This window comes from Canis lupus, chromosome X, assembly GCF_003254725.2.
Source record: "Canis lupus dingo isolate Sandy chromosome X, ASM325472v2, whole genome shotgun sequence".
In the NCBI taxonomy this organism is placed as follows: domain Eukaryota; kingdom Metazoa; phylum Chordata; class Mammalia; order Carnivora; family Canidae; genus Canis; species Canis lupus.
In genome coordinates this window covers 30,747,490-30,759,820 of record NC_064281.1, presented here as the reverse complement: position 1 = coordinate 30,759,820, position 12,331 = coordinate 30,747,490, and the positions used below count along the sequence as shown (strand labels likewise).

Sequence of the window (12,331 nt, the reverse complement as noted above, 5' to 3'; positions counted from 1 at the left end):
AGATTCTTTCTGGTTTACCTAAGATACCAAAGTAACTGCAGTGAGCAGTTTTTCATTTCAGGCCTACCCTCTTAAGTCTAAGATACATCATCTGAGTGTTTGGCCTTGGCTTACCACTCTGACCGCCTAAGATGGCTTGTCACCCAACTTAACTTAAAATTACCTCCCAATGAAGAAATGGCAGTGTCCAAAACCTCAAATTTCCTTGTTTCATATTTACACTTAACTGTTCTCATCTGAAACCCATCTCCCCTAACCTATTTATTCTTTAGGTCTTTTTTTTTTTAATTTTTATTTATTTATGATAGTCACACAGAGAGAGAGAGAGAGAGAGAGAGAGGCAGAGACACAGGCAGAGGGAGAAGCAGGCTCCGTGCACCGGGAGCCCGACGTGGGATTCGATCCCGGGTCTCCAGGATCGCACCCTGGGCCAAAGGCAGGAGCCAAACCGCTGCGCCACCCAGGGATCCCTTATTCTTTAGGTCTTACAGAGTATCTCACTGTCTTCCTTATAGGATTGCTGTTCCTAGACGCTCAAATTCTGTGGGCAAGGGCTGAATCTTCTTTATTTTAGCATACCCAGTCTAAGAAGGAACCTTCTGAAGAGCAGATTCTCAATGTTTGAATAATGAAAGGGCTAGGGTTAATTTACGACAGTTTTATTTTTCTTACATCCTTGTTAAACAAATCTACATGTCTTTAATTTTACTGAAAGAAAGACTAAAATATAAAGGGAACCAATAGTTAAACATTTCTTCTATTTTGTGATCCTATTTTACTGTGTGATTCTTTCCTATTTCCAAGAAAATACCAAAACTATTATTCTTAAACCTGATAAACAGCAATAGATGTGTGATACATGTCATTCATAAACATTGATTCTGATGCTACATAAACCTTCTGTATAATGGACATTTGCAAAATACAAAAAAGATTATTCATATAGAACAGGAACACAAAGACTATATACACTGTATCCCCTCCAGCCCTACTTCGACTTCACTACTTGGAATATTACTGCTCCCTTCATCCACAATGTGAATAATCTGTCTCAGACTTCACTAGGGGCAGGAAAAGCAACTGGACATCACTTTGTAATTTTCCCTGACAATGGAAATAGTGTGAGCACTGGCTGCAACTCTGGTTCAGGTTCTCTCTTCCTCATCTCTCAAAGCCTCTTCATACCAGGACGGGAAGACACTGGGACAGTATTGTTGACTTTGGCCCAAATTTCCTTGATTTTCCTCTTGCAGGTTTCAGCCTGGGTTCTTGGATCCCACAGAAAATCCTAGCATGGAGGATCACTGTTAGGCACCTGCCCCTACTCCAAGTACTTTGCCTACATCAAATCTCTGGTGATGACTTCTATGGGCTCCTTCCAAATGAACGACTTCCTCCCAGCATTTATCCCAACAATGTTCAGGAATTCCAAGATCTCTTCCTCAGTGGTATAATTGCCATTCACGGAGATCACACCCAGGAGAGGGATCATGAGCCCAATCTCATGCAACCCCCTGCCAACACTCAAACTCCCTCTGCTGACAATGCCCACCTTGCTGACAAGGGCACAGGAGTGACTTCTGGAGTCAACTTCTTTCACATTAATGCCAAAGATAGCTCCACGTACTTAGAAGTTTTCATGAAGATCTCAGGGTACTGGTCCTTGTACTTTGTTTTGACAATTTTTAGCATGTCTGCTTTTGTAATGGATCTTTCATTTTATACTTGTACAGCAGGAAGTGCACCATCAACTGCATTATTCTTTCTTGTTAGAAGGCCTTAGTGTGAGTTCTTAATTGAGAGTGGGGCCTTAAATAAAAAAAAGAGTGGGGCCTTACAGTGTTTGGTCTTTCTTCATCTTGGCTCTTGGCACCTTCATCTGATATCATACATGAAACACTTGCAAGAGCAGTGGTAGTAGATGTGGCTTTCTGAAGTTCCAGGGGAATACTAGCAGCAGGGAAGCTCTGGAGAATATTCCCCAAATTAAAAGTCTCAGGATAGGGAGGGGGTGTTTCACTTTGGATCTTATGTTTCTCACAAGCACATTGCTTACTTCTTGACCTCAAGGCATGGTAACACTGGTCAAGGGCTTCAGGCAGAAGTGTGGGCAGGAGAACAGGTAATGCCAGCCCACTGGAGGAATGAGGATGAGAAGATGTGCTCATCTTCAAAAGGGAAATACTTCCCTGGCTATAATAAGTTCCTCCTCTGAAGGTTTCTTTGAAGTTGCTTTCCTAGGAACCCACGAGAATTTTCTGTTCTGATCAACCTATCCCCTGAGAACTCTGATATAGTGGATTGAATTGTGTGTGCCCCCAAAAGGTGTTCAAGCCCTATCCTCCAGTACCTATAAATGTGACTATATCTGGAAATAGGATCTTTGCAAATGTAATGAAATTAAGATGAGGTCATACTGCAATAGGATGGACCTTAAATTTAGTGATCGGTATCTTTATAAGAGAAAAGAGAGAGAAATTTGGATATATGCAAGAGACACAGAAAAGAGACAAAGGTAAGAAGGCCATGTGATAGCAGTGGTAGAGGTTGGAGTGGTGTATCCACAAGCCAGGAATGCCAAAAATGTTGCCAAACCATCAACGGTGAGGAGAGAAGCATGGAACAGGTTTTCTCTCAGAGCCTGCAGAAGGAACCAACACTGCCGATAACTTGATTTCAAATCTCTAGCTAAAGAACTGTGATTAAATAAATTTCTGATTATTTTAGCCAACAAATTGTGGTAGTTTGTTATGGTAGTCCTAGAAGCTAATACACCAGAGAAGGAATTTACAGTGAGCCTTAGGGTGAGGTTTTCCATCTTTGCCTGAGGCGTGCTGGGGTGGCAGCAGGCATTGGCAGTGGAACCCTCCCTATTCTGGAGTGGGTTGTCCTCTCAGTTCACATTCAGGATTATCATATCAACTCTTAGCTGGGTTGGGTCCCCTCTCCTCTACTGCTCCAAATTTGACACTTTAAACAAAGGCACTTACTTCCCTGGTGCCTCAGCTACCACCCTTACCATGGGGTACCTAGTGTTGGTTGTTCTATGAAGTCCTCTACATTCTGGGATACTTATGGTCAGAAATCAAGGAGGGTTCTCACCTTTTCTCCAGATGGGATCTGGAAATACTTGCTCCCTTTGGTAACCAGTGGCTACATCTTTAAACCAAGGATCTTATGCCCTTTAGACCTGATATAAAGAAGTGAATAGGACCCTCAGACTGACAGTCTGGCTCAGGGTCTTCAAGGGCTGATCAAAGAAATTGTAAGATAATAATTGTGTGTTGTTTTAAGCTACTAAATTTGTGGTAACTTGTTATTGCAGCAATAAAAAAAACTATTATTCTAATAAAAAAACTGGGTTAAGCATATAATATCAGGCAAATTTATTTTGATAAATTAAAAAAATCAGGCAAACTAAGTGTTCAGAACAAATAAAATTATTAGTGACAAAGGAGACTATTATATGATAAAAAGGTTGATCCACCAAGAAAACAAAACAACCTTAATATATATGTTCAAATAGAAGAGTTTCAAAAACATAATCTAAAATCTGAGAGAACTTGGGCAGCCCTGGTGGCGCAGTGGTTTAGCGCCGCCTGCAGCCTGGGGTGTGATCCTGGGGACCCTGGATCAAGTCCCACGTCGGGCTCCCTGCATGGAGCCTGCTTCTCCCTCTGCCTGTTCCTCTGCCCCTCTCTCTGTGTGTGTCTCTATAATAAATAAATAAAATTTAAAAAAATAAAATAAAATCTGAGAGAACTGAATGGACTCATAGACAAATCCATATTTATAGTTGGAGATTTAAATGCCTCTCTCTAAGGGATCAACAGTAGTAATATAAAGGAACTCATCAAGGATTTATAGGATATAAATACAAGATAAAGGTATAGAACTGAATAGTGCACAATCCAACGGAATACAATTAATGTTTATAGAACACAACCTAACACAACAGAACACATAGAATATTCAACAAGTTAGACCATATCTTGAGTAGTAAAAAAAAAAAAAACAAAAAAACCAAAAAAACAAAAACAAAAAAACCTTAACAAATGTAAAAGAATGAAATCATACAGTATGTTTGTGAACATAATGGAATAAAACTAGAAATCAAAAACAGAGATATTACAGGGAAATCTATAAACCATTGGAAATTAAACAGCATACCTCTAAAAAATATATGAGGCAAAGAGGATTTCTCAAGGTCAATTTAAAATTGTGTTCAAGGGATGCCCGGGCGGCTCAGTGGTTGAGTGTTTGACTTCCGCTCAGGGTGTGATTCCGGAGTCCCGGGATCTAGTCCCACATGAGGCTCCCTGCATGGAGCCTGCTTCTCCCTCTGCCTGTGTCTCTGCTTCTCTGTGTGTCTCTCGTGAATAAATAAATAAAAATCTTTTTCTTCAAAAAAAAAAAAGAATTTATAGCACGAATTGCTTATACTAGCATATTAGTTTTCTCTTCCTGCCTTAACAAATTACCACATACATAGCAGCTTAAAACAACACAAATGTATTGTTTTACAGTTCCATATGTCCAAAGTCTGACATGAGTCTCATCAGGCAACAATCACTGTGTTGACAGGACTGTACTACTTTCTATAAGTTCTAGGGTCACTCTACCAAGAAAATAATGCAATGTTTACTGTAGATTCATCAAACAACAGAGCTGAAAAATATGTAAAACAAAAACTGATAGAATTGAAAAGAAATACAGATAAATCTATAATTATGTTTAGAGGCGCTAAGAGTTTAGCTAAGCTACTCCATGGTATTGTTGCTTTGACATCCATTTTGTTTGGACAAGCAGCCTGCAGGGACCTTAAACTGACAGTAACCTCTCATGCAAGTACATGCCCTAGGTAGCATCCTGCAGACTCACAAGCAAATATAAGTTCCTGTTATGACTTCGCCAATGGCCCCTTTTTTTTTCTAAGATTTTATTTATTCATGAGAGATACGCAGAGAGAGAGGCAGAGACATAGGCAGAGGGAGAAGCAGACTCCATGCAGGGAGCCCGGTGTGGGACTCGATCCCCTCACTCCAGGATCATGCCCTGAGCCCAAAGCCATTGCTCAAACGTGGAGCCACCCAGGCATCCCCCAATGGCTCTTTGATCAAGTCTCTCCCCTGCCTCCCAGTTTCCTCTCTTTGATGCACCCCTTAAATAATATCCCTGTGTAACTTACCAAAATTCTGCTCCTTTGTTTTGAATTGACCAACCCAGCCTTAGCCTAGGATTCACCCAGGAACCCTAATAAAGACATGTTCTCCATGTCCTGCCTCCTTCTGCATTCTGCTTTGATTTCCCCATTTGGCTCCTCAAGGCATGCTATGTACTTCCTCCAAGATGTGTAAGTAATAAATTCGATTTCAATTTCTCTTGTGGTCTATTGTAGAACTGTGCAGCTCAACATCTACTACCTTTTGCTCCACTTAATAAATGTTCATTTAATAAAGACATAACAGGAGTGTTCAATACTCGTTTCTCAACAAATGATTGAACACCAGATACAAGATACAAATCAACATGGATATAAAAGAACTATCAGCCAGTTGAATCTAATAAACATTTATAGAACATTCTACACAAAAAAAAAGGAGAGTGCACATTCTTTTCAAGACCCTATGCAACATATACCAAGATAGACCATACCCTAATTAATAAAAGAAACCTCAACCAATTGAAAATAACTACAATTATACAGTGTGTGCTCTCTGATCAAAATGTAATCAATATTAAAATCAATTAACAGAAGAACAAGAAGACACCAAATATTTGGAAACTAAAAAACATACTTTTAAATAAGCCATAGGTCAAAGAGGAAGTCTATAAAGAAATTTAAAAATCCATAAACTGAGTAAAAATAAAATATATAATATTTCAGAATTTGTGGGGGCACAGCTAAACCAGCGTTGAGTGAAATTTATAGTACTAAGATAGTACATTTAAAAAGTAAGGGGGAAAAGGTGGAAAATACTCAAATCAGTAAACTCATACCACAAGAACCTGGACAAGGAAGAGCAAAATAAACACAAGAGCATGGGAAAGGAAAAAATGGTAAAGAGCAGAACTTAATGAAATTGTAAGCAAGCAACAAAAAGATGGGGACAACTAATGAAACAAAAAGCTGGTGGGTTTTTGTGTGTGTGTGTGTGTGTGTGTGTGTGTTTAAGGAAGAATCAATAACATTGATAAACCTCTAGGAAGACTGACAGAGAAAGAATTAAAAAAGAAAAAAGTTACCAAAGTCTGGAAGGAACTGAGTGGCCTGCCTCTTTCTTCGGTTGCTCCCTGACCTCTTGCATATGGGAGCTGGTTCCAGATTATATCCAGGGAAGCTCTCAAGAGGGCTGCCACGTGCAAACCAACATATGGTTAAAGCTACAGGCTTTTGGAGACAGACGACCTGGTTTGAATGCAAGCTTCTCAAGTCATTAGACCTATGAGCTTGGCAAGTTATTCAACATTCTGTGCCTCTGTTTCTTCATTGGTAACATGGGATGATATTAGGACCGGTCTTAAATTGTTATAAGAATTAAACAACTTAATGTATCCCAAAACAAAAACAAAACAAAACAAAACAAACAAAAAAAGAACATCATACTGACAGAAAATAATAATAATAATAATAATAATAATAATAATAGTTCTTATCATTGACATAATTCAGCACCTGTTGGTGACAAAAGTCTTAGGAAATAATCAAGGGGGGTTCCCTTAACTTAATAATGAACATCTATAAAAATCCCCATTATGACATTATACTTAATGGTGAAAGACTGAATGACTTTCCCTTAAGATGAGGAATAAGGTCAAGAATATCCAGTCTTATCACTGCGATAGTGTTAAAATGTCTAGACAGCCCATTAAGGCAAGAAAGGAAATAAAAGTCATAAAGATCATGTATGAGTAGATAATCCCATGCCTCTTTGAAGATGTCATGACTTTGAAGATGATATGTCATATAAAAAAAAAAATTCCTAGAAATCTATAGGACATCTCCTAGGTCTAATAAGTGAGTGCAGCATGGCTATAAGATCAACATGCAAACATCTGTTGTATTTCAATACACTACCAACAAACACATAGAAACTACAGATGCAAAGGTATAAATCTAACAAAACATGTACAGGCCTTATTTGCTGAAAAGAGCAAAACCCAAAGATCAAATAATATCTAAATAAATGAGTGATATAGTGTGTTAACAGATTAAAAGAATCAACATAATAATGATACCAATTCTTATCAAATTAATAAACAGGTTTTAACACAATTTCTCAAAATTTCAGCAGTATTTTTCTATATATAGCTAATCTTATCTAAAAATTTCTATGGAAGGACAAAGGAACTAGAATAGCTAAAACAATTTTTTAAAAGAAAAATGAAATGGGAAGAACTGCTTTACCAGATTTCAAGACTTATTCTTTAACTGTAGTAATGATTCTTTGATAGTGATGGCTGGATGGACATATAGATGACTGGATCAGAATATAGAGCATAAGAATAACACCACATTAAGTATGTACAACTGATTTTCAACAAAGTTGCAAAAGCAACTAGATGGAGGATGGATAGATTTTATAAAAACTGATGCTGGAGCGATTGAATATCCATTAGGAAAAAATAAATTTTGACATAAACCTCACATCTTACATGAAAATAAATTCAAATATAACAGATTTATTTTATTTTTTAAGATTTTATTTATTTATTCATGAGAGACACACACACAGAAGCAGAGACATAGGCAGAGGGAGAAGCAGGCTCCCTACAAATAGCCCAATGTGGAACTTGATCCCTAGACCCTGGGATCATGCCCTGAACCAAAGGCAGATGCTCATCCATTGAGCCACCCAGGCATCCTAACATAACATATTTAAATGTAAAATGTAAAGCTATAAAATTTTTTTAAATTTTTTTTTAATTTATGACAGTCACACAGAGAGAAGAGAGAGGCAGAGACACAGGCAGAGGGAGAAGCAGGCTCCATGCACCGGGAGCCCAACGTGGGACTCGATCCCGGGTCTCCAGGATCATGCCCTGGGCCAAAGGCAGGCGCTAAACTGCTGCACCGCCCAGGGTTCCCAAGCTATAAAATTTTTTGAAGAGATGTTGGAGCGGGGTGCCTGAGTGGCTCAGTTGGCTGAGCATCCATCTATGTAAAAAAAATTCATATATGGAATATCTAAAGACCTCTGAAAGCATATTTTAAAAAGGAAATAATTTAATTAGAAAATAGGTGCCTGGGTGGCTCAGTTGGTTAAGCGTCTGACTCTTTATTTTGGGTCAGTTCATGATCTCAGGGTTATGAGATTGAGTCCCACATCAGGCTCTGTGCTCAATGGGGAGTCTGCTTCAGGATTCTCCTTTGTCTTCTTCCTCTGTCCCTACCCCTGCTCATGCTTGCTCTTTCTCTCTCTAAAAGAAAAATAAGTAAACCTTTAAACAACAACAAAAAAAGAAAATGGATAAGACATTGTGAAATTTAAAAAATACATATAGTGGTCTCTTCTCCCATTCCTAGAACAGAGCTCCTAAAATCTTTATAATTTCCTAAATGATAAGAACACTAGGAACGTTTTACATCTCTTGTTGTAATATTTGTCTTTAACCTCATTCCTGACATAAGGATCCTAAAACCCTTGTGATTTCCTAAGTGATGAGGGTACTAGTTGCATAATTTTTCTAATGAGATGACTCTAGGTGGGCTCCTAGATGGCTTCTAGATGGGGGCTGGTCACTAGAAAGACCAAGCAAGCCATGATTAGAAGCATGATTAGGAAATTTCAGTCTCATCCCTCCAGAGAGGGGAGGGGGGCTAGAAAAGGAGTTAATAATTGATCATGCCTACATGAGGGAGCCCCCATAAAATCCCATTAGTGGACTTGGGGAACTTCCAGGTGGGAAAACACCAGACCTCACCCTAAGTACCTCTTCATTGGCTGTTCAACTGTGTCATTCATCATATCCTTTAATAAAGTCTGTGAAATGTTCTAGCAAATTAATCAAAGCCAAGGAGGGGGTCTTTGGCACCTCTGAAGTTGGCCAGAAGCATAGATGACAACCTGGGCCTAAACTGGTGTCTGAACTTTGTGTGTGCTGTCAGGGGGTAAGGGGGGAGACAGTGATAGTCTTGGAGGCTTGAGCCTTTAACCTGTGGGGCCAGACACTATCTTTCAGTAGATAGTGTCAGAATTGAATTAAATTGTAGGATACCCAGCTGGTGTCACAGAGAATTACTTGTTATGGAGAAAAAAAAATCTCCATATATTTGGTGACCAGAACTGTAAGATGTATGAGTATTCTGTGTATCTAGTAAACGAGACACACAGGACAGAAATACACAGTAGAGAAGAACTGGATTTTTCCTTACAGAGGAAGGTGGAAAATGGACTTTTTTCCTATACAGAAATGAAGGGACATTTCCCTGAAGAGGATATACAGATAGGAAATAAGCACATGAAAAGAAATTCAACTTCACTACACTTCAGGAAAATGTAAAATAAGGATCATGTTGAGATACCTCTATATATTTATCAGAACAGCTAAAAAATTTTTAAAAATGGTAACAATATCAAATATTGGTAATGATGCAGAGAAACTGGATCACACATACATTGCTGGTGAGAATGTAAAATGGTACAGCAACTCTGAATATAGGTGAAAAGTAAAAACAAACAAACAAACAAAACAAAACACTAAATATATATTCGCCATATAAACTAGAAATTACACAACTGAGTATTTATCCCAGAAAATGAAATCTTATGTCCACAAAGAAAGCCTATACATAATTGTTCACGGTAGCCTATTGCATTATTTAAAAACTCTGATTATGAAAAAATTATTCCTGGTAACCACACTCTCTGATGTGTCAGCTTAGGATCACCTTTTCCAAAGTAAATATAGATATATTATATATATATATAATATATATATATATATTTTGCACACTGTAAATGTGATAACTGCAAATTTGAAACTGAAAATTTGAAATGTGCAGCTAAGTATAAAGAAAAATACAGAGTGGGGAGGGGCAAGATGGGGGAAGAGTAGGGGTCCTCAACTCACCTGGCCCCACAAACTTATCTAGATAACTTTCAAAACATCCTTAACACCTGTGAATTTGACCTGAGATTTAAAGAGAGAACAGCTGGAATGTACAGAGAGAAAAGTCTTCACTTCTAACAAGGTAGGAAGGTGGAAAAAATAAAATAAAAAAGAACAAGTTGGGAGAGGGGAACCGTGAGAAGCCAGGCTAAAGCAGAGCAGTGAAAGCCTCTGGGGCAGGAAAGCCCAGGCCTGGAGAAGTGAGAACTTTAAAAATCTGTGCCAGAGTTTTCCCTGATGCTTAGCAGGGAAATCGGGCCAAATTGCAGGAGGGGCAGTGAAGCCTCCAGTTTCCCAGAGTCACTATAAGACTCTGGGCGAAAGCTCAGAAGATGCAGGGCGAAAGCTCACTGCAAACCGTGGTCCCACATTGGTAAAGGGCTGGAGTGCCGCAGCCCTCTAGGGCATTTAGGAGAAGCCAGTCCCTTAGGCGAGCTGACTCCGGATGGAGGTGGCTGTACCCAGTTCCCTTCATGAGATCCAGCGGCACAGGGCCCCAGATCCCAGGGCACCGAAGCAGACAAAGCCGGGATCCTGCATCCCCCTGGGACAGGCCAGGGATCCTGCATTCCCCCTGGGACAGCGAGGTCGCTCCTGCCGCCGGGCGCTCCGCAAGCTGTGCAGATCAGTGCACCTGTGCCTATCTCCAGGAGCATCTAGGCCAGCGAGGACTGGGAGACTGCGGTTAGTTACTCATGGGAGGCTGACTCCAGAGCTGGAAATCTGGTCACCGCAGTTGTTGTTTTTTCTCCTTGTTTCACCTTGTGCCCGGGAGAGGGGAGGCAGCCAGTGAACAGGGTCCTCAAGGGATAAACAGCTGCCACCGAGTTCCCAACAGGGGCAGCTCCCCCAGGTGCACACACCTGAGAATCAGCACAGCAGGCCCCTCCCCCAGAAGACCAGCTGGAAGAACAAGGAAAGAGCAAGTTTATTGACCAAGCAGCACTGGAAATCTCCAGGACTAAGAGAATATAGTATATAGAACTAGAGGGTCCTTTTTTTCCATTACGACTCTTATATCACACAAAAAAATTCCAATATTTTTCCCACCTTAACTACAATATTTTACTAACTCTTCATTTTTAAGTTTTTCCCTTTTTAACTTTCATATTTCTACAATTACATGTCTTAGATATATTTTTCACTTCTGGATTCCCTTCAATGTATTTAATTTCATTTTGGGAGATATACAAGATATGGGTTTTTGGCTTTTGTTTTTTATTTTTTCTGCCTCACAATGGTGGAAGTTAGTACCTTCTAAAACATGGCCAACATACACCCAGAACCAAGTGGAACACTGTTTTGGTTCATTCTGAGAGATTATATTTTCTCTTCCTTTCCATTCTGCCCCCCTCTTTTATCTTGTTTATGCTTTGGTGGTCAGTGTTGGGCCTTTCTATAAGTATTGCTGTTTTATATAAATTTGGAATTGAGCATCTTCTAACATAAAGAACAAAATACACTCAGACCAAGAGGATCACCCTGTAGGACCCTTCAGGTAGACTACATTCTCTCTCCACTACCACTTCCTCACCACAACCATCCCCCCTTTTTTTCTCATTTTCCTCTTTTCTTAACTTTTTTCTTCTTCTTCTTTTTCTTTATTCTTCTTTGTTTTTGGTTTTTGGCTTTTTATTTTTACTACTTTGTTTTAATTAACAATAATCGTGCCTCAGATAGACCTCATTGGCTACGATACTGCCACTGTGCAAAGCTACTACTTTGTTTTAAAATTTGTTTTTCAATTTAGTGGTTCTTTTGTTTTATTTTGTTATTTTTTTTTTTTTCTTTTATTTCCTGGTCTCTGACTTGTTTGGAATCATCTAGGGTGTATTTTACTTAGGTCGTGGTTGATATTTTTGACTCAGTCGGCTTATACAGCCACTCTGCACTGGACAAAATGACTAGAAGGAAGAATTCACTGCAAAATAAAGAACCAGAAACAGCACTCTCTGCCACAGAGTTACAGAATTTGGATTCCCATATGATGTCAGAAAGTCAATTCAAAAGCACAATTATAAAGCTATTGGTGGCTCTGGAAAAAAGCATAAAGGACTCTAGAGACTTCGTTACTAAAGCATTGAGATCTATACAAGCCAAAATTAAAAATAGATTAAATAAGATACAATCCAAACTGGATGTTCTAACTGCTAGGTTTAATGAGGTGGAAGAGAGAGTGAGCGACATAGAAGAAGTTGATGGTAAAGAAGGAAGCTGA

The 12,331-nt window shown here is 39.2% G+C and overlaps 1 pseudogene; it reads right to left on the bottom strand.

Moving 5' to 3' along the window:
- Positions 1 to 11,744: 11,744 nt before the first annotated feature.
- On the bottom strand, positions 11,745 to 11,829 carry LOC112655919 (U4 spliceosomal RNA; annotated as a pseudogene).
- Positions 11,830 to 12,331: the final 502 nt, after the last annotated feature.